Source organism: Micropterus salmoides, unplaced genomic scaffold (genome assembly GCF_014851395.1).
Source record: "Micropterus salmoides isolate LMB-PRFRI ecotype aquatic unplaced genomic scaffold, ASM1485139v1 Ms_hic_scaffold_22, whole genome shotgun sequence".
Classification (NCBI taxonomy): Eukaryota; Metazoa; Chordata; class Actinopteri; order Centrarchiformes; family Centrarchidae; genus Micropterus; species Micropterus salmoides.
The window spans coordinates 10,482,317-10,510,066 of record NW_024041373.1 but is presented as its reverse complement, the minus strand read 5'-3'; the positions used below and the strand labels follow the sequence as shown (position 1 = coordinate 10,510,066).

General features: G+C 39.5%; 1 protein-coding gene across 6 annotated transcripts in view; it reads right to left on the bottom strand.

Moving 5' to 3' along the window:
* Positions 1–27,750, bottom strand: part of macrod2 (mono-ADP ribosylhydrolase 2) — a 388,574-nt gene that overhangs the window by 229,828 nt on the left and 130,996 nt on the right. The window lies entirely within an intron of this gene.

Here is a 27,750-nt window from a genome sequence, read left to right as displayed (position 1 = left end):
TAGCAGTTGGACAAACAGACGTGTCTTTTCTTTGGTTTCTTTTTGTAAAGATTTGGCCAGTGGAGAGAACAAGTCTGGCTTTATCTGTCAAAGCTAAACGATTGAGAGTTAAGATAGCCTGCAGGATAACCAACGTTTACATATTCTGAAAGGATGAAGAAAAAAGAACTGAGGAATTTATATTCCTGATAAAAGACAAAATGTGACTCTAATCCCTATCTTCATCTGTAATGTAATAATTATTCCTGTACAGTGCCAGGGGGAAAAAACAAAATAACTCTGAAATAAGGCTGAAGATAAGTTATACACAGACAAAAGGTCTTTTGATGAGGGATGGTGCTTTTCTAAGCTCCTTTCAATTTCTCAGGGATGAGTCAACGTCAACAGCTGGGCGGAGGATTTTCTAGCTCTATCAATCATCTTTAATGGACTGAAGGACAGGCAGTTGACAGAGACGAATCCTGATGGCTTTTCGAAAAAGTAACATGAGTCTGACAGTGATGTGGATGTGAGGAGGTATCGCTCTGGTGACAATAAAAGCTACTTAACAGATGTAGTGCTGGCTGTAGGCTTGGCAGTTTTATAATATCCACTGTGCAAACAAGATTGTCCATGATCATCAGCAACACTTATTTGCATCATAATTGCTTCTTAACATCTCACAAACATGAACTGCTAAATGCACAGGCTGATCGCAAAGCTCTGGGATTGCAAGCATGCTTCTCATTTATGTACACATAAATGCCATATAGCAAAGCACTGCCTTCTTCTATTGTTTTTGTTGAAGACGATTTAAGCAGCTAAATGTCTTCACCTGATGTTGCATCTGCATCACAGCAGTGAAAAGCCAGTCAATATTTCCTAATGTCTCCATTCCTACAGGCAGGCTCCATATTCAGTGTTTTCCTATTGATCAAGCTTTCCCCAGGCTTTAGTGTTATCAAAGTTTTATGACCCTCCATGTGGAGTTCTAATCTGGCTGAAATGTTTTAATTAAAATCTTAAATACTTCATTCATACTTCCTGTTCTTGCTGTCATGTTTTAGGTCTTATACATAATAGATATTCTTATTATAATACAATCTATGCATTAAAGTATTTCTAGATTAGTTTTGTGTGCTTCTGGAAACATCATCTAAATGCAGTTCCCTTCCCAATGTGATATGGAACATTAAAAAAAAAAAAAAAAAAAAAAAAAAAAAAGAGTCCCATGGCACTAACAGAAAGCTCCCATAAAAACAAAACATCTTGCAGCACATTCAGTCTATGAGTATATTGCACTATGTTGTGTTCATTCTATGATATTTTGACCACTAAATTAAAGAAAAACAAAGTCAGAAAGAAAAACAAAAGGAACACTGAATCAGTCACATGACTTCTACTTACCAGATGAAAACATTTCCATGTGCTAGATGCTCAGAGATCCTCAGAAATTTTATGAGGATGTTTTATGAAGACTGATCAATGCAAATAATATTTCTGTTTGTATTTATTTGTTAAAATGTAAAGTAACTGGTCTGTTCCTTTAAACAATATAATGTTACACAATCAGGTGGGAGGTAGGAGTTCAAGAGCAGGAAAATATCTTCTATGCTTCTCTCGAACGGGTGTAAAGTACACTATGATCTTTTCATGGTCATATAAAGCCAGCCAGGTTAGGAAAATGTATTAATGCCCTCATCCAGCTTGCTGTGTTCCCGCATGAGTCCATCATCCCCAGACACTTCTTCTCATCACTTCCAGGGATGGCTGATTTCTTACCTATGAGCACCTTGGGAGCCCAGCAAGCAAAAGCATACGGGGCTCTGTGTTTCATCTCAGTAGCTGAAGAATAAGATTGTAGATAATAGTTTCAGCTTCCATTTTACTGCTCCTCCTCTTTATGGTTGCATACGCTACAATGAGTGTGAAACTCTTATTCTGATGCTACCGTGTGTGTCACTGTGCATCTAGTGTCAGCGAGTCGCTACAAGCCTGGAAATTTGTTCACAGTGCCCGTGAATAGAGAAGACACTGAACTGATCTGGCTGATTGCCAGAATCTTGGATGCTGCTGCTACAGATTTAATTTACCTGCTTTACTTAGACTGCTTCACAGAACAAGTGGAGTACTACAGATGCATCGTGGGCAGAATGTGTGTGTATTTCTATGTGTTTGAGAAACAGATATAGAGAGTGGTAGGGAAGTATAGAGACAGAGAGAGGTTTCAAAATGTACTTGAATGAAATTTGAAATTCAATTACAGAGTGGGTTGTGAGGCAATCTGAAGTTGATTGTGAACACATTTTCACATGTCCATCATTTAGGTGACTAAAAGTAGATGTGATTTACCATAAGTGGATATGACCCACATGCAATGTGGCCATCAATTTATTTTCTCATTACAACGGCAACCTCAGATTGTCATTAACTAAGAAGAAGGCATTAACAATCACACAGAAAGGATGACTTGTCATCTCACTCTGCTGTTGTTCACAATGAAACACCAAGCCTTCGGCAATCAGAAACAATTCTGTATGTTGCACATTTTGATTGCTAGTTACATAGCTAATTTTGATTTTCTGACAATTTTATTAAATTATCAACATCATTCAACAGAAATGTTGCAGTTACACAGTCAAACCTCATAGTAAGCCCTATGTGTTTGAGTACTTTCTCCTGAACGCCATTATGTCTGTCCCTATTCCATTCTAAAGGATATGCAATAACCATAAAAAATATCTGTGTGCCTATGCTGATGACACACCTGCATCACAGCACTGAAAGGTGATCAAAGCGACATCTCTTTCACATCCCCAGGCTTTCAGTCTGAATCACATGTCAAGCAGAAGCCCATAAATGGGCATTTCGCTGGCTATGTGATGCAGAATCGGTGGTGCCCAGCGCAATATTTCAACACCTCTTAAGACTTCTTGGAGGACATTTCATTTAACACACTTAATATTCAGGCGGCAGCATTCGCTTCTGTCCACCCCACTACTGGGCTTTCTCTGCCCCAGCTGAAAAATATAACAGTTAATACCTCATCTATCTCTCCTTGCAGCCTGCCGCTGCTTTATGCCGGGCCTATGTGGGACAAAACATTTATTCATCTTCTCTGAGTGCCTTGCTCAGAGAAAGCTTCCCCAAGCAGCCACTCCAGCAAGTCCGCACAGCTAATGAAGATAACTTTGAGCGGTGGCTGGACGCCATCCCTCTGAACTCATAATGGGAACAAGGAGAGAGAGCAAGAGACAGAGGGAGAGCCATATTGAGAGAGACAAAGGAGACAAGTGAGTGTGCGTGAGTGTGTGTGTCAGTCTAGAGCAGTTTGAATTAGTTACTCAGCTGTAACCTTGGCTCCTGCCATTGTTGAAGACACCTCTGCCTCGTCCTCTCAAGGCTCTTTTCCCACATGCATTAAGGGACTCAGCAAAGCTCTGCTTACTCTCCCTGGGCTTCTCCCAGGCAGCCTGAAAACCAAGGGCTTTCAATCGGTCCCTCAGACACAATGAATACCTGCTCTGCTCTCATTACAATACCCTGCTTTTCAGAAATAGCGTCAGCTGCAATTTTCTCTCCTAATTATTTTCCGCTCCTCTGAGGGTTAGGTTCAGGACTGGAGCCAGAGGAGGCAGCACAGGGTGGGCAGGGGGGGAGGGGTGGTGAGCAGGATTCTACCTGGCAGGATATTGAGAAGCCTGAATCAGTCCATAATCTAACTGTGGGGAATAGACAGTCATTCATATCAAGGTAGACCTAAACTTGCCTATGCGGGCATTACCTGCTGATCCACTCAGATCTCAAATGCCAACACTTCTTGTGGGCGGGTTGGGAGATAACAACTAAAACTTTTATCAATACTAATAAATATAATAAAACCAAACATATTCCTTAAACTATTAAGTCATATTTTCCCTTTCACCTATTTTTGAAGTATCCATGGCAACAACATATTTCCTCTCTTGTCACAGCACTTTTTAGAGCTGTACACTGATCAAAGCCCCTCCACTATTCCACCTCTGTGATTTACGACACCATTTTCTACTCAACTAATTTCACTGAAGGAGATAATGACGTGGATTAGTTGCTAATCAAGTGCCAATCAGATCTGGCTGAACTAAATGTCAGGTGGAATATGCTCAAGCCATTGTGTTTACTCCCTTGTGATACTGGATTATGTGTCCTAATCACAGCAATTTTGGATGCAACAGGAGCCAGAGCTCACTCTCTACTGTAACCAAGTTCCCAGAAAAGGGATAATAATCTTCATTTTACCTATAATACCCAGGTAAACAAAGGATTTGGACTAATAGAATGGCAGACAGACAGTCATGGATGTTACTGTCCAAAGTGTCATAAAATACCTCTTACACAACTCTCAATTCCCCTGTAAGCAGGAACCAGAATAAATGACATAACAATCGCAGGTTCCACTACAATGCAATGGAAACCCTTTAATTATTGCTACAGTTCAGTCCAAGTTGACAAATATCTCAGCAAAGATTGGAAGCATTTTCTCTGAAATGGCATCCGAAAACCTAGTAAGTTACAGTTTCAGCCTCAACTATTATATACTGTGGGTCGAATAAATAACAGAGCAGTATGAGGCTTATTTGGAAATCTGGACATGCGGCTGAAAGTTTGCCAGTTTGAATTTGCAGACAAGCAATAAAAAATCTGAAGTGGTGAAAAAGAAACCTCTACTGAAGTGCCCTAAAGCAAGGCACTTCATCTTTGGTTGCTCAACATAGCAGCATAGTAGCCGATAGAGGATTGTACTGCACACTTTCCAGCTGTGAAAGTGACTAAGTTTACAAGTAACAAGCAGGTCCCTGCTGAAGAATGATGTGTGTTTTAATTGTATGATTGAGCGAATAATTCAGAAGTATTACTACTACTAAATACTGTGTAAAAATATATTTTTATTTAGTTGCTTAATTTCATCACTAGCCAAGTAAAAAAAAAAAAACAACAACACTGTTATGTTCACTTATCTTATGTTTTATTTCATGTCATAACTGCTCTTTCCCACAGTTCTTATTAATGTCTCATTTATCAAATCTTAGATATATCAGACTAACATGGCCAGGATTATTGCAGTTGATGAAAAACAGAGCTTCTGGCAACATTTACAGCACCTTTCCACCTCCTGCTGACACTGTAATTCTTGGATCGTGTGTTAGTCAGAATTTATTTCAGTGTACCATAACACACACACACACACACTTCTGTTAGTCTCCAACAATTTAAAAGGTAGTTGTGTTAACATTACCATGGTACCCAGTTAACCTTTCTACACTGTATTTTACACCATCTGTAGATCTGTTGATTATGCTGAGAGTAAGCCAACTAGCTTTCAGCTTGTTGTAGAGAGATTTAGTGAAGGAAAATCATTTTTTACCATTTCTAAGAATAGTAAAGCTCAAAATACTGATGTAATCACAACTGTACTCATACAAACTGCATGAAAAACAAGAGTTGGATTTGTGGAGCATGGTCTTAAGTTAGACATATTAGGAGCACAGACTCTTCATGCTTTTGTTCCCAGGGCCGTAAAGGAATGCCAGGTTAGGTTACCACAGCTTATGTGACTCATGTGTCGTTGGAAACCTAGAGTCAGACAGCTGCGGACGGCTCGGTGCCAAACCCCAGCCGTGCTGTACTCACAATAGTGACGCCCCGGCCCCTTACATTTAAAGATGTTGTTTTAACTGTTCTGTCTTGTTGTTGCAGCATTCCCTGTCTGAGGTAGTGGAGTCACTCTGTCCTGAACAACCTGAAGTACACTGTCTGCATTCTTGTCAGGGGTACTACTTATTCTTCTTAACAGCAAGTCTAAATTGACAACTTTACTTGGATACTCCAATGCAGAGTCTCTTGTACTGCAGCTATCAAATAAATGTTTAAGCATGATTTTTTAGTGTAACTAATAATCTTGACCCCATTTTGACTCAAGAAATCCAACGCTAAAATGAGCCCCAACATTGAATATCTACAGACACATGTTTCACTTTACTCCAAAGACGTCTCAGTGACAAATTGTATGGAGTTGATATGACATGGAGCTGAAAGGACATGGAGCATTAACAAAGGAGTATCCAAATTAGGTGTGGCAGGCTGCCCAGTGTGGTTTCCAGGTCTTTTTTGTAGTTCACGTGCCTTAGCTATAATGATTTGTCCTTCCTCACAGCACGGGGAAACTGTACAAATCCAAATGGACGTGCATGCATGATGTTCTCTGCTTTAAACTATGATGCATTGTTGTTACAGTGAAATGACTGGCTCAGTATCTGTGGGCATACAGTTGTCCAGTGAAAGGGTGCCAGGATATATCATTGAGGTACTACTGTAACAATGTCTTCCAAGGTACCATGCCTGTCATATGGAAAAACGCCTGGCATCATCCCCACAGGCTGTGATCACAGTTGCTTACAGAATGGTATCTTGCGCGATGGAAATCCACCATTTGTGTCTTCTACTACTCTGTCTAGGACTAAAAACCTTTCATTTCTGAGTTAGAGGTGCCAAGCCTCCGCTTACAGCTTCCTCTACCTCCTTCAATATCACACTCATTTTTCACCTTTGACTCCTCATCCAGTCTCTTATTACAAACAAGCACTCTGTCAATGTGGCTATTATCGCCTCGTCTCCTAGGTTAGATTACCTTTTGCACCCCAGCTTTACTATTACTACTACAGGAAAGAGAGGGTTTAAATGAGTGTCAGTAGACAGTATAGTATGAGAGACTCTTGGATCTTTCTCTTACAGCAAAACCAATCTGAAGCGCAATGTATGAGTCTATGTGCAAACACGTGTTTTTTTGTTGTTCTGAGCATCTGCGTATTTTATTTTTGCTTACAGGGTAACTTTAGTCATTAAAGCTCCTCTAAATTCACACCTCTATGTAAATAAAAATGACCATTTCTCATTCATGTCTTTCATGTCATAATCCACTGAGTTCCTAGGAGGAATCAAAGCATTTCTGAACAACTTGAAACATTATTAACAAGAACAACATGACATGTAGCTAATTCCTCCCTGTAAAGGATTCTTACATCAAAGAGCTCTCATAGCAGGGGGTTACCAGAGGAGCGCATCTCTGGTACAAAGGTAGTCAACATGCAACCCACCACCAGGAAGCATCTCCTATCCTCTCCTAATAAGCTTGCCACCTATCTCAGAGAAGCAAATCAGTTGCCAGACACGATAACACTAATTATGATATTTTTGTAATTTCAAAGTATAATCCCGCTGCTGACCAGTAAGGGCTCCCCTTGGACTAGATCAAGAGTCAGAACTAGATGTGAATTATTGATTAGATACATCATATTTTTACTTAACATTAATGGAGACTTACCACTTCCATCACAACTGGCTCATGCAGTCTTTAATGTTTTAATGTGTTTTTAGCATAATATTAAATGATGGGAAGCTGTATCAGTCAGACAAATCTTTCTTTTTCTTAAAAAAATACAACCACCTCTCCTCAATTGAGGGACTCTTTGGAATCAATGGAACACACACACATTTTAATCCACACATAATTAAATGTCGCCTCCTGAAGAAAGTGCCCTGTTTGAGAAGTAGGGCTAAAAAGGGACAAAAAACACGGCTAGAAAACACAACCCCCAGAGCGGATCCTGGACAATTTCATCATAAATTACTTCCCTGCACAAAGTTCATCTTTGAGTCACCCAAGAGAGCCTGCTGCATGATGGTAAAGGATGGCTTTTCTAAGAACAAACTGGCTAGAGGTGAAAGTTGGAACAGAAGCACTTTGTTCGATGTGTACACTGCTCTAAGAAGCAACAACAGTAGACAGGACTAGACAAATGCATGTAATTATTAAGCAATCTGAAAAGCAAGCTTAAAGGCTGGTGAGGAGAGAAAGCAGGCATGGCTGATGCTTCAGACTCTTGAATTTCAGGCCAAACTCTAGCAAGTCCGTAATTGCGGAAATGAAGAAAGATGGAGTCATTCAATGAAAGGCCACTGCTTTGAATTAAAATGCATGAACAGCTGTTGCTATTATGCATGGTTCTTTGGGTTTGCTGGTGCACGGCGCATCTTCAGCAAAGCCTACAGCCTTGTACAATATGTTAACATTTGCAAAGTAGCACACTAGGCATGTCAAAATCACAGAGAGCTATGGAATTAAAAGGTCATCATACTTTTGTATTTCTTGATCATTAACCTTATTTTACATGTGAAAACAGAGGATGCGGATGTTTGAATTCCTGTTCAAGTAAAGCAGATAAAGGACTCTGAAAATATGATACAGGACTAAAGGACTGGGAACGTCATGGTTTTTATGAAGAATTTGGATCCCAGGCATTGCAGTGAAATATTTATTGCTGGTAAACCAGGAGCAATAAACATTTGGGCAACAGTAAAACTAGACACTTCAAATCAATGCTATTCGCTTTCGATGTGTTACTGAAATGAAGTCTAGAGTAGCCTACAGCGTTAATACCCAATCTTTTACACTAGTTACTCCTCTCACTTCTGTCTACAAACAACTAGCTCCTTTATAATAAATAGGTGTACTGTAGTAAATTACTTATATTTTATGACTGACCAGATCAAGCAAATATATATGCCTAATCAGCAACTATTGTGATAATCAACTCATCATTTTGAGTATTTTCTTAAGAGAAAAAAGTCAAAAGTCTCTGATTCCAGCTTCTTAAAAGCAAATATTTTCTGATGTCTTTACTTGTCTATGTCAGTAAACTAAATATATTTGTGTTGTGGACAAAATACATTAGCCATGTCATCTTCGGCCTTGGGAACAGTGGTTGATGTTTTTTCACCATTTTCTGACATGTAGACCAAACTAACTAATCAGAGACACAAATACATATATTATATACATATACTATAATCCAATAATTTCAGTCCCACTGTGCAACTTTCATGTACTGATGGCTAAAAGGCTACACTAAATAAGACATGCAATCTGTTCACTAATGGCAATCTAACATTAGAATATGCAAGATATACTTCAAGCTGTGGAATAGTGTGTTCCACTGCATGCTTTTTCATATTTATATAGTTGTTCCATGTAGCCCTAGCCTTTAATACATTTTATTTGCATAGCCAGTGGGGAAAGACGCTGGATTTGACGATGTGCAAAACTTAAATTAATGTAAGTCTTCATAAACATCACTGTGGTGTCTGCATGAAAAAAGGGAGAAGCTTACAGAATTAAAGTTAAGCCTCAAAATCAATACAATCATAGGTAAGTGTTTTTCTTTTCTTTCAAAAGGAGATTACCAGAGTTCTTCAGATGATCATCCATTTTCCATTATGGTGAAACTGTAAACAAGATGATTAAAATGAGTGAAAATTGAATAATATCTGTGAAAGCTGCTGGTGGGTGCAAAATGATTATCTGTCTGTTATGATCCTCAAGTAAAGGTATTTTAGAAGTAAGTGGATATTGTGATCTCCACTGATTCATATGTTGACTTTAGAGGTATGAAAGTTTAAAATGTATTAAAGTTTAAATTTGAAAATGTATTAAGTTTGCAAGTGTTACTCAACAGTTTTACTGATTGCTTTTGTATCAAAAACAAATACATAATTATGGAGATTCCCTTAACTGTAACCCATAATTAAGGGTAATCAAAGCACTTGTCAAAAAAAGCCCCAATGTGCCTCGTGGCTATGAAATCATTACCTTTCTCTAACTCAAAGTAAGCAAACAAAGAGAAACAGGCCACTGGAGCCAGAGCTTGTGATAGCCAGCGTGGAATCCTCTCCAGTGATTTATCTGACGGGACCCTGACAACTTTCGTGCAGAATCCCAAAGTGTGCTATCTACTAATTGAGCCTGTGTCAGCGCAGGGGAGATTAAGCGTCTGCAGCTGCCCACTGAAACTTCTTCCCCAGGCCCAGCTGTGAGACACAAATCAAAGGCCCCAGCAATGAGACGAGCCGGCACAACACAGAGCCCACCTCCATGCAAACACAAAGCTCAGCACTAATGTCCTGACATGATCACTTGTTTGGTAAATATCTCCAGTATAATGCCTGATCGTGACTGTTAACGAAATCTGATCAATTTTGATACTTAACTGGTGATTCAGATCAATTCTCGTGTGCAGGGGGACAGCATTTGCTTTGCTTTGAAGTACTACATCTCTGTTCCCCAGTATGGCTCCAACAATGCATCAATGCTTGGCACGCTATTCATAAGACTGGACTTATAAACATCCCCATGATTTGCCTCTTGACTCCCTGTCCTTCATAAATGATCTTACTGTGCTTCTCTCCAGGCTCCATTGCAGTAAAAAGCCTGTAGTAGACCTTTGGGCTCGCTCTCAGCTCCCCACATCCGGAGTTAAAGGCCTGCCGTCCCCCCGCTGTCTCTACTTGTAAAAGCCCTGTGTGGTCTCAGTGCTTAACTAGTGGCCATGGCCTGGCTACACCATGTGAGGCTCCTTGCTGCAGAGCCAAGGATTAACAGAAATGGGTCTTTTATAATTATACCGTCATGATTCCAGGCCTTTCCTGCTGGTCCTTTTAATTAAGTAGATAATTTTTCTCTGGGGAAGACCAGCTTTAACATACTTACCGGCTATTTCAAAAGCGCAGTTTTCCCAGAACTGTGGCAAAGATCTTCTTAATCAAAACTATTATTTTGTTATGAATTAACACATAAAACAACATGTGTGGCCATTCCACCTCTGCATGTCATAGGAACAAACACCCATTGCTGGGGGTATGTTAATGTGACCGTTGAAGCGTTTTCTCCGTCTTCCCCCCAACCTCAATGATGACTGTAAAAGCCGCCCTATCTCCGAAGGATGGAGGTAAATCTTGGAGGGTAATAGGGTCTTCTGTCACTCATGCCTGCGTGAGTGACAGTGACAAGTCTAATAACGAGGAAGATGCCTGGTCACCCTTCCATTCAACTATTTCACTGAAAGGACCTATCTCTGCTATCCGGTGGGCAGTCACGCACTCATGCAGCACCCACCTTGCTCTGGGGAGGTTTTATAATTCAAATGGAACGCTATAATGGCCTCTATAGTGACAGCATTGAGATAACTGCTTGTTCACAGCTTGGCTTACTGCCCATTAGTTTGAAACCCCCCTCCCCAGAATTGCAACTTAAAAGATCTTTTACCATGTACACCAGCATTTAGCATGATGAGTCAACACACAGTAATCTCTGACTTTCTACATAGCCTGAGCACACATACTTTCTTACTCTCAATCTAAAGACAGTTAGACTTACAAAATACATAACATTTCAGTGTCAAAATTATGGTTTGGGGATTACAGAAGAGTTATTGCTGCATTAAAACATTACACACTTTACTGAAGAAATACCATCATACACCACCTTCTCTATCACAAACTGGCAGAGCTAGATATCAGTTATTGAGGCTATGACGGAAGCCACTGACCTTCCAGAGATGATATGTGGACGTACAATACAGTGCACTGTCAACTCTGAGAATATTAGTTATCAATTCTGACTTTAAATCTCTCAGGTCAGCATATATGTCACCTAAGCGGTGGAGCAGCAGTGATAGATGGTAAAAGAATAGCGGGCTACATTCTTTGTTTTGGAGCTAATCTGATGATTTCCTTAACGCCTCTTAAGCAGGTTATGATCCATTTTTCATGTCTTATACTAAGACGGGATATATTAAATCCATTTATGGCATAATTGCTGATGCCATTAAAGAAGAGATTAAGATATTATTAAAATCTGATTATTTAGCATATCAAGGCTGACTGTACATCAAAAAATAAGACACACAGAAGGGATGGAAAAAGGGAAACTGATGAGTCTATATATACACACACACATAGGTTTTGTTGCATTGCATATTTTTTCTTTTATAATCCATATGTTCGGTTGAAAAGTTGCCAAAGTCACATGGTTGTTGGTCACAAGATCTCTGATCAGTGTGATTGAATCCAACCAGAAGTCAGAAAATTAAATTTACTCAGTGTACAGTATGTCTGGGGGACATAAAAGATGGTTTGGCACCATTTTGATTTGGCATTGAAATACAATCTGTGTCCAAATGCACTGGTTGGCTGTTGATCAACTTGTGATCATCTCTGTGCATTACCAGATGATATTTTGCATTTGCTGCTGTAGCAATGTGATCTGATGCCCAAATTGGGCTTGGTCATGTTTAAGTAAAACTCGGGCAAATGAGGACATTATGAGGAAGCAACTTTGAGAGATAAGGTGTACAATAGGACATGAATGGACTGATCGTACGAAACATACGCACAATAACGAAAAGATCTAGTGGGGGAAATAGTGCTGGATATCATCTGTATACAACAGCTGAGTGGATGGCAAACTCGTGGTTGCCTCTTGCATGATATTTTCTGCACAAAGACATACACACTCAGCAAGACTGAACTTACACCCTGCAGGGATCCTAGTGCAATGTAAACCAGGCAACTTCTGGAAATGAGCAGAATTAGGGACAGCACCTTGCATTACCATTAATATTTCCTTTCACATATACATATACATATACACACACACACACACACATGTATATATATGTATATGTGTGTGTGTGTGTGTGTGTGTGTATATGTGTGTATAAAATTATAGGCAATTAGCAAGACACCCCCAATAAAGGAGTGGTTCTGCAGGTGGTGACCACAGACCATTTCTCGGTTCCTATGCTTCCTGGCTGATGTTTTGGTCACTTTTGAATGCTGGCGGTGCTTTTCATAGAGATAGATAGATAGATAGATAGATAGATAGATAGATAAGATAGGTATAGATATATATATACACATACACACATACATTTTTGTCCAGCGAAAGCCCCGAAACCTGAAGGATCTGGAGAAGGTCTGTATGGAGGAGAGGGCCACAATCCCTGCTGCAGTGTGTGCAAACCTGATCAAGAACTACAGGAAACGTATGAGCTCTGTAATTGCAAACAAAGGTTCTGCTTTTCTGATGTATCAAATACTTGTCAAAGAAATGCTAATTAATTATTTAAAAATCACACAATGTGATTTTCTGGATTTTTGTTTTAGATTCCTTCTCTCACAGTCGAAGTGTACTTATGATAAAAATTACAGACCTCTACATGCTTTGTAAGTAGGAAAACCTGCAAAATCAGCAGTGTATCAAATACTTGTTCTCCCCACTGTGTGTGTGTGTGTGTGTGTGTGTGTGTGTGTGTGTGTGTGTGTGTGTGTGTGTGTATAACCTGTATATGCACACACAGGTTATATTTTATCACCAAAATCAAGCTAGTGTCCAATCTCTAATGTATTTTACAAACAATATGTAATACTGAACAAAGAGGTGAAATTGATACTAATCTCTATTTGCAACTCTAAGCATTATGTTTGAAATCGACAATAGTAATGTTGTATGCTGTAGTATGTATGAACTCTCGGATTCTTAACACAGTTTCACTGCTTTAAAATCCATGCACAGTACTCTGTAGCATAGAGCACTGCTCTTCTTAATACAAAGGCAACAAGCCATTCCAGTGTACAATCTTGGCATTTAGCATTACAACAGGGGATTTAGTCAATAGAGAAAGGGACAAAGAGCAGGCCAGCACAGAGACGTGGTTCAGCTGTGGTAAACACCAATCAGGCTGGAAGTGCCAGTGCAGCTCACAGACAGACAGAGACAAGAGGTTTGACTCTTTTGTCTTTCTCTCTAGGGATGCTAATTTGAGTATAAATTCTCTCACAAATAGTGTTGTATTCAGGAAAAAATCGCAAATTGTGACTGAACACCTTTGGGGTTTATTAAACTGTTGTTCAGACATAATAAGCACTTGGGAGACAACACCTTGAGCTGAAAGGTCATTTACTATTGACATTATGGGTCTCGTATTCTTACAGTGGCCCCGATGAAGGAAAGTACGACTGTAATTTAGCTGGGCTCAAGTGATCGTGTTTCTTATGCATTTCATACTTTTTAGGCAGCTGAAAATAGGTGTAGAATGCAGCTGAGGGGGGTGTTAATACAAATTAGGCAGCATGGAGGTGATTTCCCTGCTTTTGAAGGGAATGGCAGTATATAATTTGATTGGTCATAATTGATGCCAGGCACTATGACACCAACTGATATTTTATTCCTACTTATCCAACTTCTCCTTTAACAGTACTGCAGGTGCAACCAGGCTACACAAACACCTCTGATCACAAAATCTGTTGGTCACATCCAAATGAACTTGCACTACTTAAAACTAAAGTTATTTGTCACATGGACACATCTTTGACGTCTCACAATAGGCCATATATGAAGTAAAAATGCGAACAAAACCCTGAGCAGAGAAATCATGGTAGTAAATAAATAAATACAGGCACAGATTTAGATAAACTTTGGACATTAAGGTAGAACTGCTTGCACTTTTCTACACATTAAGGGCTGTCTCACTCAACTCACCATGGCACAGACTCCAGAGATGTAAAGTCATGCCTGTAAAGTTAATTAGCCAGAGTGAATGAGAGACCAACAAAAGCCCTTTGCAGTAGTAGTATTAAGCTTCTCTGCTGTTATGTTAGGACTTGCCTTCTGGTGATCACAACCCATTCAAGCCAATGAGCATACATCATACAAGACAGTTCGGCCAGCTTTAGTTGGTAAAATTACATAGGAAACAAACCTACATAAAAAGCAAGAAAAACTACAGTAATCGCGAACCAGTAAAACAGTAATGAAACTCAAAGCACAAACTGTCCTTTAAGCTTGAAGTTTTATATTGAAAATCATATTAAAAATTTAAATATGCACAAATAGAGTTTCAACATATCTAAAATAATCCACTGCAGCTGTTGGTAAGATTTATCAAAACATCTGTTATGTTGTTTTCAAGCTTATCCAATCTGTACACACATTCACAAATTAGGTTACTTATCACTGCCTGATATATGAGCACATTTATGCTACTGAAAATATGATACCACAATAAAATCTTGGCACACAAAATGACACCCACAAAGGATCACTACAAGCGACTGTCTTTCCATAGCACATAAAAAATTACGTTCCCAAATTTGTTTGCGATAAACAGCATTTAACCACAGGGAGGAGTCATCTACAGTATGCCCAGACAGAATAAGAAAGGACATAATATCTCACACTGTCTACCCCTTTCCTGATATGAAAAGAGTAAGGCAAAAAAACTACTCATTATATAAACATGTTTATATTGATTGTGTTGATCGAGAGCCTTAGAGATATCCAAGAAAAGCAACAGGTTCATGTTCAAAAAAATATCTCCATCATTGGCTTTTTTATTTTAGTGCTAAGACCAACAGATATGTCTGAGGCACTTGAAATCTTCTTTATATTTTCCTGTCAGGAAAAGTATATATGTTTTTTTTTTTAATAACACATGAATATAACACTGTCAGATGACCGCATGTTTTTTACCACTTTGATCAAAAATGCATATAAAACATTTCAAGTGTTTCAAGTGTGTCTTTTTTTTTTTGGTTTGTTTTGTCTAACATTTCTTTAGTATTTCAACCACTTTTTCTTTCTCACAATACAACAAATAGGGCCCTGGCATTACTTATTATCAGAAAAATATATTAATAATATATCTATTGGAGATCTATATACCAATACATCCTAAAAAACACTAAAGTTTGTCGCCAGCTGTATTTTACGGTTGTAAAACTTGGGCAGATGTGGTTTCTTCTTCTTACTTACAGAACTGTGTTAATATTTTAGTGCAGGTTCTCCTTAAGTATGCATGTCAAAAGTGTCATATAAATTGTGTAATTGCATTCCATTGAAGTGTAGTGTGAAACACTAACACAAGAATTATATTACATTGTCCACTGCACCACAGTAGTTCCATATCGGAAGACAGATAATACAATGTGAAGGCTGCTTAGTAACTGAAGCATACAGTATACTGTGTAATGTGTAAATAGACAGATAAATGGCCGGTATTGAAACCCCAAACCAAATGACCACATTTTTATTTTACTGTACATTGACTACAGTTAAAGAAAAAGAACAAACTATAGATACTGTAGATCCAATCATGCATTATCTAGGGATACATCTCTACCTGCTCTCTACACTCCTCCTCAGCTGGCCTCTTCCATCCCTATGACCCATCTCAGTGCAATGAGTGTATCAATTTTTCACTACTCTGGAAGGCCTACTCCACATAAACCAAACCTATAAAAGCTCTACTTATAATACATCTATTCATCACAATCTATAAATACTATTTTGGTTTTCTTCTCCTACAGTCTGTAATCTGCAATGTACTGTCTTGTTTCTACAAGTGAGTGTCTTATGTTGACATTGTTACTGCATTTGATCGAAGTATGTAAGCTGATCTTTACCTTAATATTCTATTCAGAAAGGCTGAACAAGGTGTTGAATCATTTTAATTTGTTAATGTTTCTTAGGAATATTAACAATAGAAGTAGCAGTAGCATATGGAATGTTGTATTGCCGATGCTAATACCATCCTCCATTTAACTGTGAAGAAAACTAAGGGCAAGTTACAGCAAAATGGTTACTGTAGGGACAAAAAGCCAAACAAAAGAGAACAAATGTCATTAGCTGGTCAGTAGTCCGTTCATTTGAAGCTGCCTCAAATGTTTGTCTGGTTGCAAGGTGTACTGGCACTCCCATATTAATTAAAGGGTGAGCAACTTACTGGGCCTCTAGCCAGGGATTACGCTGGGTTTCAGACAGCGACAGCCTGGAAAGCTGGCCAGGTCCTCTCTAAGTCTATGCAATCTGCAATGCAAATCAATCAACAGTGTGTAGCCAGTGCAGCCGCACTGCAGACCTGCAGAGAATGTGAGCAGTCGGTGTTGAAATGATCTCTTTTTTCATGAGTAGCTATCCCTCTCTGTCAGGTGCCATGGCCATCTCATTGCTATCGCTCTAATTAGACGGGGATCCCTGGAGCAGTCAGTATGATGAAAGAAAGGAACACCAATACACCAGTTCATCTCAAATCACAGAAAAGGAGGACATTGTAAACATAACTTATTTTTAGTAAGATGTTTGCTAAAACAGATCAATCAGTACAATCAATGTTAAATATGACTGCATAGCTAGTATCACTGAAGGTAGTGTCTTTACCATACATTTAATTATTTAACAAACAAAATTTAACATTATAAATGCTCTGTATTTGTATAGCGCCTTTCTAGTCTTTTCGACCACTCAAAGCGCTTTTACACTACATCTGCATTCACTATTCACACACATTCATTCACTGAGCCTAATTGCTCAAACAGAAACTAACATTCCCAAACATTCACGTTCAGTATCTTGCCTAAGGATACTTCGACATGCAGCCGACCGCCGACCTCCCGATTAACGGGCAACCCGCTCTACCCCCTGAGCCACAGCCACTCCTAATTGAGCTTTAAGTTCTTTTGATTGAAAGTGTGCCTTTCGTGTACATCACATTCATTGCGTGATGGAAGGTTGTGTGTGTCTGCCACTCAAATAATATTCTCAGCACCACAACAAAGTTGCCACCTGCCACTGAACCCCATTGTAGAATTTTTATCTTGAGGAATGATGTGCATATCCTTCCATCCTCCATCTCGGCAGAGCAAAGGATGCGCCAGGGATCCTGGTTACAGGCTAAATGGTAATCACTCCTATTTCCATTCACATTGCATTCACTAAAACCAGGTATGAGGCAAGCGATTCATTTCTCTTTTTCTATCTCTTTTCATCTGTCTCTCAGATAATTTCTGAAGAAGCTTGGCAGAGGAGAAATGGAGGAATGGAGCAAAGCAGATGATCAAATCCAAGGGTGATTCTTGTGTCGTTTCACTAAGTAGTAGATTTATCCTGGCCTTGTTGCTATGGTTGCAGTGCAGCAGAGAAAAAAAAGACGGGAAGCAAAGTGTAAAACCCTTCATTGATCACTTGGTTATACTTTCATATGTGGTGGTTAAGGTGAAATTTGTTATTGGACTGGTGGTCTTACAACAACCTTGATTAAAAGGTTCAATACAAATGGTGACATCAAGGGTGAGTCTCCACTTCCCATGTGCTTATAAGGCTGAAATATGTTATTCCATGCAATAAAGCATACTCAAAATAAGACAACAAAAAAGGGGGAAAACATTTAGTAACCTATTTATTAAATAAATGTAATATTGGACTATATTTGTGACAGGACTGGAGGGCAGGCGTAATGAATGGGTTCTCTGAAGTCATTTGGAACAGATAAAAACTAGTTTAGTTTAATTAGATTTTCAAAACGGGTGGGGGTGTTGTCCCAGTTCTGAAACAGAACAGTCTTTGTGAAGTTGCATTTCAAGGCTTGGGATAACTGTGCATTTTAATAAGCTTGAGATGTGTAAGGCAAAACTAGGTGTACTAGTTTGTGCACGGCATTACAAAGAATATGACTTGTATACACAAGTCATATTCTTTGTAATGCCATGCTATAACCACTCTGCCTTGAACATTATAGAAGTAAAAAATCCCGTTTGTTTAATCTTATTATTTTATAGTTAGCATGTAATAGCAAGTAAAACCTTTATTGCTCAGATTTTTGGTGAAATAATGGTTCACCTACTCTGCACACTATTTGTCATGACCTCATGATATAATAGAATTAATTTGACATAATTTTAATTAATTTGGGGGGTTGGTAGGAATGTATTAGGGTTCCAAATTCAGTTGTATGAAAAATCATTCAAAGAAATGCATGAATCAGTCAGTATTTTTGCATTCTTGTTTTGTTCAAAATGATTGAGCTAAGTGCTAACAAAAATACAGACTATGCATCCTGTTTGCTTTTTAAGTCTCAAAAGGTGCTCCGGTGAACGGTACAATAACAGGCTGTCCATCCCCATGGCCTGTAAATGGAGTGGATGCTTGAAAATCACTCCAAAGTGATGCCAGACAACCCCTCACCTCCACTGAAGAAAGTATCACAGCCAGGATATGGGATCTAATAGTAGGCTAAAGGCACACAGAAAGATGAGTGTGTCCTCATATTTTGCAGTCAGTGACGCCCACCTGATTTAGAGCTCACTTTTCAAGTACCCATGTTACAAGCCTTAACATTAGAGCTGACAACAGAACGGCTGTTTGTCAAGATGAGAAAACAACCATGTGATTGTGTGGCGCTCAGTGGATACTTATTTGAATGACATGCCAATCAATGAGCACAATTAATGTTCGAATGAACACCAGCGACTGATTCAGCTGCTGATGCTTTAATTGGATAGAACTAAAGAGGGAGAGAGGATGACCCTTTCAATGACCCTTATCAATGGAGCCGTGCCTGGAGCACAACCTTATGAATGACCCTGGTGTCAGAGGTTGATCAGAACAACCCTGCTTGACCCTTGTACACATCATGCCATGCGGCCATTTAGCATAATTTCAAATCATGTGTCAAAAGGCCGCTAGCATCTGGTAAGCCTTTTTTCAATAACATTAAAATGAAAGAAAAAATTTCCAGGAAAAGTAGATTGGTGGTTCCCCCATACACAAGGGTATTCTGCAAAAAACCTAAGCCTGGTAGCCTAAAACTTGCACAATCGGGAGAGGGAGTGTGCTAACTAAAAATGTTTCTGGTGCATGCACACAGGAATCCTCATTCAAATAAAGTCAGCTGCTTAATGACGATTATGCAAGTTCAAATGTGCAAATGTAGTATCAAAGTACTCTACAGTGTGAATGAAATCACCCAGCAACATTTTAATCTAATACTGGATTTTATTTCATTATTGTTTAAGCACTTAAACAATGCAATTTGGACAGCATTTAACTACCTCTATTATTATTTAATGAGGGCAAGTTACCTTACAAACTTGGTTTTCATCAAATTTCATCAATGGTGTTCTTACATGTACTGTAGCTCAATAACTAAAGAATGACAATAAAACACAGACATTTACAACTTCAGATCTTGCAGATCATGTGCAGTATAAATGTCTACCATCACAGCATTGCGAGGTACCAAAATGGCAACGCTTATCCTTTTTCAATTGATGGAGAAGATGATTTGACAGGTAGAAATCCCTAAGGTCTGCAGAGAGGAAGATGTTCCACTACAGTACTGCAAAGCAGTTATGCAACTAAAAGATAACAGTGAACAAGTCAACAACATCTTAGGTATCCTGTTCACAATGTTTATATTCAAACAGATACGAGCTGTAAATGCAGTAGATAGCCTAACATAGAGAATGTGTTAACACTGAATATAATTTGTAAATATGGAGCAACCAGGAAATGAAATCAGAAGTAGTGTTAGCCTTAACTCTAAGAGATTGTTTCATTTGAATGCCTTTGCTAATGAATGAGAGAGAAAGTTAAGTCAGTAATCTCCTATGACCTAGCCAATTGCCTTTACAGGGAATAAGAGGTCTTTGGGTTTAAACAGCAAAAGAGAGAGTAATTACATGCACAAAGTCAGACTGGCCTCAAAAAGTTTCGGGTTGACTTAGCAGGTGCTAATGGGATGTTTGAGAGCTTAGGCTTTGTGGAGTGGAAGCAACCATCTCAGGCAGTGAGCTGACTGGAGCACGAAAAGACACCCAGCCACTCACTGATGCTGCGACTGACACGAGCTGACAGCCAGCTACAGACTGGCCACTCAGGCTACTGAACAAAACACTACTCTAGAAGTAAAATGGGAAACACATACCAGAAAGATTGCTAGTTTTACAGTTTTTAAACGACAGAGAGACAAGGCCTGTCTAGCATGTGTCATCCTCCTCTGACAGAGACAGAAGAAAGCTGCAGTTCTTTTGCGCTACAGTTGTAATTTCAGCATTGTTAATTACTATCCTGAGAACTGAAATCGATGCCAGCATGCTGGTACTGTCTGTTGATTTCTTACAGGATATGTCTATGGCACAAGTAATTCTCAGTGCCATTGTAGGATTTTGACAGGATAAGATGAAAAAGGGTTTGTAAATCACACTGCTGCGCATCCCTATGAAAGGAAATGAATCATTTCTGGCATCCAGGACGTCCACCCTGTTTCTGGCGTGCCTCTGTTGATATGTCCAGATACGGCATTCTTTGTAGTGTTTTGATTATTCAACCAGCCATGAGCTGCTGTGACTCATGTTGTCTCTCTGTGTACTTGAAAACACATTTTTTAGTCATCTTGTGGTCAATCCACATCAATACTGTTCTGGACAAAACCAGTCCAGATACAGTGAAATATTGTTTCTTTTTTTTAAACACATATTAATTGATTGATGACTTATTTTTCCAGTATTGTCAACACGTTAACCCTTAACAACATACATATGCAACTGCAATATCCGCTTGTCACAGATCACTTGCAAAAGTCTAGTCTAAGAAAACAGGGGGGGAAAAAGGTTCTATAGCTACTCTAACAAGCTGTTGCAGTGGCCATTATGCATTGGATATGCCATGTGTTCCTCTAACAGAAGAAACCTGAGTGCTTAGATGAGGGAACAAATTGCCTGTATCAATATGCATAAAGCACAGGGAAAGGGAGAATGGCAATGTTAATTATTTACTGAGGAAAATGTTGCCATGTTGCTTTCACTGACAGGTCAGACTTCAAATGCTGAGACACTTAATGTTTGCTGCTGAAAAAACCATTAGCACCTAATCCATGCCGCTCAATTAAAAACTCTAACAACATCCTTACAAAAAAACTACAACAGGTAAAGCCAGATGCTGCTAATTTTCTGAAAACATGTACTCGTGCTGGCATGACTAGTGAGTTCATAAAAACTAGTGCTCATAGGAGCTTGAAGGCACTGGAAACCACCCGTTTCCATGGCTGGCAGCAGTCTCAAGGTTAGAGGAGCAGCATTGTGACTGGAAGGTTAATAAATCACATTCCCAGACTGGCTGGGAAAATATGGCGACATAAATGATGGTTGCCAAGTTACCTTTGAGCAAGGCATTTACCCCAACTGGATTTGTAAGGCTGTTCAGATGCTGGCAGCAGAAGAATTAAATGGTATTGGTTTGTTACATGTATGCTGTTGGGTAAATGCTTAATTAAATTTATGTGAGTTCATAAAGTATTTTTATTTAGCATAGTGCCTAAAGTGGGAATCAAAAACCAAATTGTGGATATGAAGCTAGTTTTGTTGAAACACATTATCCATCCTTAACAGAAACATACATGGATCAATAAAGCTTTAAGCCTGCAGTAACTGATTTTGTTGTGAATACAACATTGACATATAATCAGCTTTTGGTTAATATGGCAAACTTGTTAGCAAGCAGTTGTACACATCCAGCAGTTACAGAGCAACATTATCATTCATTTGGAGTTGTGTGTTCTGGCCACCTGAAGAATGTGAGCTCAATATTCACTCTCTTTTAGCTCTTTTTTTGTCTCCACCAACTCCTGAGGGAAATATGGCTCTTTTGGTGCTAAATGCTCCACTATGTTGACCAGTTAGTCAACATCTGAGTCTGTCTGCAGAGGGGAGCTGTAGATTCAGGTGATAATTCTGTGGGTTCATCGCTACGTGCGAGCCCTTTCACATTGTCTTTACATGGTCATTTGATACACTGTAATTATTAAAATATAAATTATAGTTGCTTTTAAGTACAAAGACTACATGCATATTTGGTATCGATACCACCGATGCAGCTTTTACATTGATATAAAATTAGGGATTTTTTTCCTAGCTAGTAAACATTGATTTATTAATTTACCAAATACTGTAGCCGCAATTCAAGTTTCAAGAATCAGATTACATTGCATTAGTCAGAGTACATTGCATAAGTATGTCAGAGGCTGCACAAGGACACATTGGTGGATGTGTCACAGTGGGGAATTGAACCCTCTCACACCAAAGGCATGTGCAACCTCCCCCCCCCCGCCCATGTTTTGTTTCACAAATAGAAAAACTTTTTTTCATGGTGACTCTTCTGTTCAGTGAAAAGCAACTAAGCTGACATGTAGCTTGAAATTGTTACCTCCAGAATCACAGGCAATGTCTCCTACATCAAACCACCATAGCCAACCTCCCTCCAGTTTCAACTATCTGACTATCTTGTGGCTGTTGTTAAAACTTTTGTGAAGGATTTAGAAAGACATGGTGCAATGGTTTTTGTATTGCTTCCTGCAAATTGCAGTGTGTTCAGGTTGAACTGCATAGTTTTTGTCTATTTCTTCTCACTTTGGTGTAGCCCAGTGTGTGCACCCAAACTTGTTCCAATAAATAGCCTCCTTCGCCCTGAAGGAGTAGAGAAATCATTTATTTTATAGATTTCCTGCTTTACCATCAAGGATTACCCTCTTAACCTTAGCCTCTTGCTTCCTTATTGGCTTAGCTATTGATTGCCCTTCATTCACTTTTCTGCCTTCAAGGTGACCCATAACTAATAAACACTCCTGGAAAAGCGTGCCATGCAGCAACCGGAAAATACACCTCTGTTTGCTGCTGTCCAGATCTATGGCTGTTCATGTTTATGCTTATATTGAACATCCATCGGGCTGTGCAGATACCTTTCATTTACTCTGCAAAACAAAGGTTGATTGATTTATGAAAATTAATGCAGTCAACATAAGCAACAGGAAGTCCTCTGGTCCTTCAGAAAATGTAAACTACGTAACTATGTCAGATTTAAGTCCACATGTAAACAGCTAATTTTAGTGCAAAATGATTGAGGATAGCCTAGCTGGTTAAAGAGATCTTATGCTCCGTTTCCCTCCCTTTGCTTCCTAAGAGGGTCACACTGAGGAGTGTGATGAAGAGGGAACATCTGTGTCTAAAGTGTTCCTCTATTATCCACCCATTGTGAAGGATCAGCACCTGAGCAAACAAAGAGCTTCCATTATGCCACATTCACTAAAATCTCGACAGCACCTTTACACACTGAGAGTGTGAGACTGAGAGAAGGGAAAAGAGTGAAAGAAGAAAGGGAAATATTGTATGGGAGCTCCAAATGTTTCAGTCTAGTGTGCTTCTTCAAAACTAACAATGGCCATTAGTTAGGATGAAATCTTTGCTCACCATCATTCCAGCTAAAATGTATCCCTCCTAAATGGCTCTTAAAGCCGAGAGTAAGACATGGCTGTTTGTGTTGTTTTGTACAACTCCATAAATTCCCCCTTTTAAAATGAGCACTTGACCTGCTTCCACACATTGGAGTGTCCTTTCCAGGGTAATGGTATTTTGCATAATGCCATTACTAAGCTGAAAGCATGAAATCGCTCTACTTCAGTCCAGTTTTGTAAAGGCATAAAAAATGTGTGTGTATGTGTGTGTATATAAGAGCACGTGTGGGGGATGGGTGTGGGGTGAGCATGTAAGATGGCCTAGCAAAAACCAATTCAACAATTTTATCTCCTCTGACTACACAGATTAGTTAATGAGAAGGGGAGGAGAACTCCACAGTATTTGGGAATTACCCTCTAAAATATATTAGACGTTGTTAGACGAGTTGCTCATGAGCCAATGTTTATCGCTAACAGTTGATAGCTAGACGGGGCTAACAATATTAACCAGGGTAGTTGGCCATATCAGGCTCTGGTTGAACACTAAACTCTGGCTGTTAGTGAAAAGAGTGATACCAGAGTGTCCTATCTTTCTCTAAACACACCACAGGGAACCTGGCAGAAGATCCTGACCTCACCCTCTTCTGGCCCTCTGTACCCTAACTGGCATCTTTCGGGCCAGCTGCAACATTGATCTTCCAGGCTAAAATTTCAAGGGCTGAAAAACAATCTCCCTGTTGGCAAATTGATGGCATAGCACCCCCAGCTCTGGGGTCGTTAGTTCATCTGGGGGATGCGTGGACGGGTGGTAAAGGGCAAGATTGCCTGATAGGCAGAGGAGACAGAGATGTTTCTAGCAGGCCTTCACTAGAGAGATCTGACGGCTCACCTCCAGGTGAAGAGGTCATCATCACTCTCACGCCCTCTAACTCCCCCTTGCGTTGTACACTCTATATACAGTAACATAGGACAAATGGGATCGCCCTAACTTACTGTACATGTCAGTTTGCTATGCTAATACACAGCATAGCGTTCAGATAATATATTAGACTAAGAGCCCTAAACCGCTGTGTTTCTAGAGATTTATAACTGCGTCCATAACACTCTGATGACCACAAGGTGAGAAAGGGGGAAATGGACATCACATCAACATCACCTCAAAGCCACATCACATACTGGATGGACATTCCCATTTGGGTTTTAGGATAGCTTTTCAACGACACTAAACTTTAAATAATTCTTTTCAGATGCATTATTTATGTAGACTAAAAACCAGAGGATTTCATATGGCAGCTACAGGTCTGAGATTCAGGGAGAAATTAAAATGGTCGCTTTGTAAAGCTGATTGACTTCCATTTGCTGATCACCTCACTCTTCGCGCTCTGTCTGAAAGTCCTGTCAAAATGATTGCCCCACCATAAACTGAGTAGTCTGAATTTGTTACATGACATCCGTAATGCTCACCAACCGGTACAAAATATAGATTTTGAAACCACTATCCTTGGACACTCATCTTTTCACCAAGACTCATGTTATTCAAGAGCTTTCCAGCTATGTAATGGCCTTGTTAACCTACACATAGTCCTACTATTAGAATAGAAGTATATTTGAAAATGCTTTGTGTGTGCCACTGTGTATATTGGTGTTGTAACATCACAATAAAGAGGACATTTCAAAATCTGGCAGATAATATGTGTCCAATACATAAGGAGATGCTGGATTGTTATTTGTACTCTTGTAATCCCCAGGCACATTTACAATTCAGAATAATGTGCTAACTCCTTGTTACAATCAAATTATGGAGGGCTATTTGACAGTGATTTACTGCACCAATACATGAGAATGTGTTCCCTTTGCTGTGATTGGGGAAACAATGCTGGTGCGTAGTGAGGGGCTGCACATTTCACATTTCCTTTGCATTATCAAAACATCCCCAGTAACTACTGAGGGAAACTAACTAAATTATGTAACTGGTTAAAAGTATAGTTCAAAGGTCAGATTTTTTTTGCTATCAGAAGGTATGGGTTACTAACCATTACCCATTATTGATAGAACACAGAGGGGCAGTCCTGTGTTAAGTAATCTCCAAATGAACAAAAGAGGAGCACCCAATGACAACTGACAAAAACATTTGAGCCTCAAAATCCACCTATGTGTCCCTGAGCAAGACACTTAACCCCTTGTTTCTTCAGAGGTGTGCAAGCTCTGACATATATAGCAATTGTTAGTCGCTTTGGATAAAAGTGTCAGCTAAATTAATAAATGTAATGTAATATGTTTGAGCGGGGAATCAGGGGTTAAAACTTTGTGTTTGTTGCCTCTGGCTTGACTGGATGCTCAGTCAAACAGTATTTGTGGGTGGGAAGCCAACAAGGGATCATGTCCTTGGCATTGCACTGCATCTTTCACTGGTTGGTCAGGGCTCCTGTGCAGAGTGCGATTGGATCTTGAGAGGATAGCGTGAACCTGTGCACACAATATGCCCTCCTGGTGACATTAAAGCAGCTGGCAGCTCCATGTGTACCAGAGGAAACGTGGTGGTCTACATACTGCACAGGCCAGCAGTGTATACTGAATTTAGAAGTTGGGAGGTAAAATTCAGGGGGAAGGGGAGTACAAAACAAAACAAAAAACACCTCTTTGTGTATATCTGTGTCTGTTGAGACTTCCGTGGCTGTTTTTTTTACTTGTTCCTGAGTGCTTCTGCTTATTTCTGTCTGAAAAACCCCTAGCTGTGAGATTACCAACCTCAGCACGACCTGCATGAGCTCATGTTCACACAATAATATATCTACTAGTCAGCTAGCCACCACCTTATATCTTATTTCAAAGATAGAAACAATTCCTTTAGCTTAAGAAGTGAATGCCCTAAAGAAAAATGTAGCACAGCACGCAGGTGAACTGATAAATGCCGATCTTTCCCATTGTTTTATTCAAATAATGTAAGAGTAGGCTAGAGTAGGCTAGGCTACTTGAGTGACTGAAGAGCACTAAAATCTCATTTGTGGTGTCCATCAGTAGAACTGAAGTGCACAGGACTGAAGCCCTGCCAGCTGCAGTGGTGCTGAGCTGTGGGTGAACCTTGGGTTAACACATATGTATAGGGGACTTTCTGTGTTGGGGGGATGTATTACGTAAAACAAAAATCCATTATTCAAAAAATGTGTTTTATAACTCTCACTTATCTTACATAGTGTTGTGATTTTGAAAGCCTCTCACTGACCACAACCAAGCAAAGAAAATAAACAGATCATCAGGTGACCATTCTAATCACAGTGTGGAGAATCAGTAATGCAAAAAATAGGCAAGGAGATTCATTATTTTGGGCCACTGAGAGTACTCTTATTTTAGATAATCCTTCAACCTTTTTCACAGGTAACCTTCTCTAATGCTTTTTCACCGTCTCCTTTCATTCTATTTCTCTTTTCTCCCTGAAAGACAGATCTATGGAGCGAGAGGGTTCTTGTCTGAAGCTGTCTTATCTCCTGTCTGAAGCCTGCAGAAAGGAATTCCTTGCCATTTGTTGAATACAAGTGTGATGGTGTACGTTAGTGGCTCATCTGTGGCTGCACTTCCTTACCTGGCACTCATGTGATTAGATTCCATATCCCAGCCTGCAGCAGATAAACTCTATCTCCATTGGCCAGGCCCCTCAACATCAATCTGCCTTGCTGATAGCCTGTGTTGCAGCAGCAGTCTCATAAAACATTCCTACCACCCTGCTTATGCATAATAATAAAAACATTGACGTTCTATGCAGCAGATATTTTTTTAGATAAAAAAAAACAACAACATTTTATGATTATATGATCTGTGTTTCACATGGAGTACAATCAAG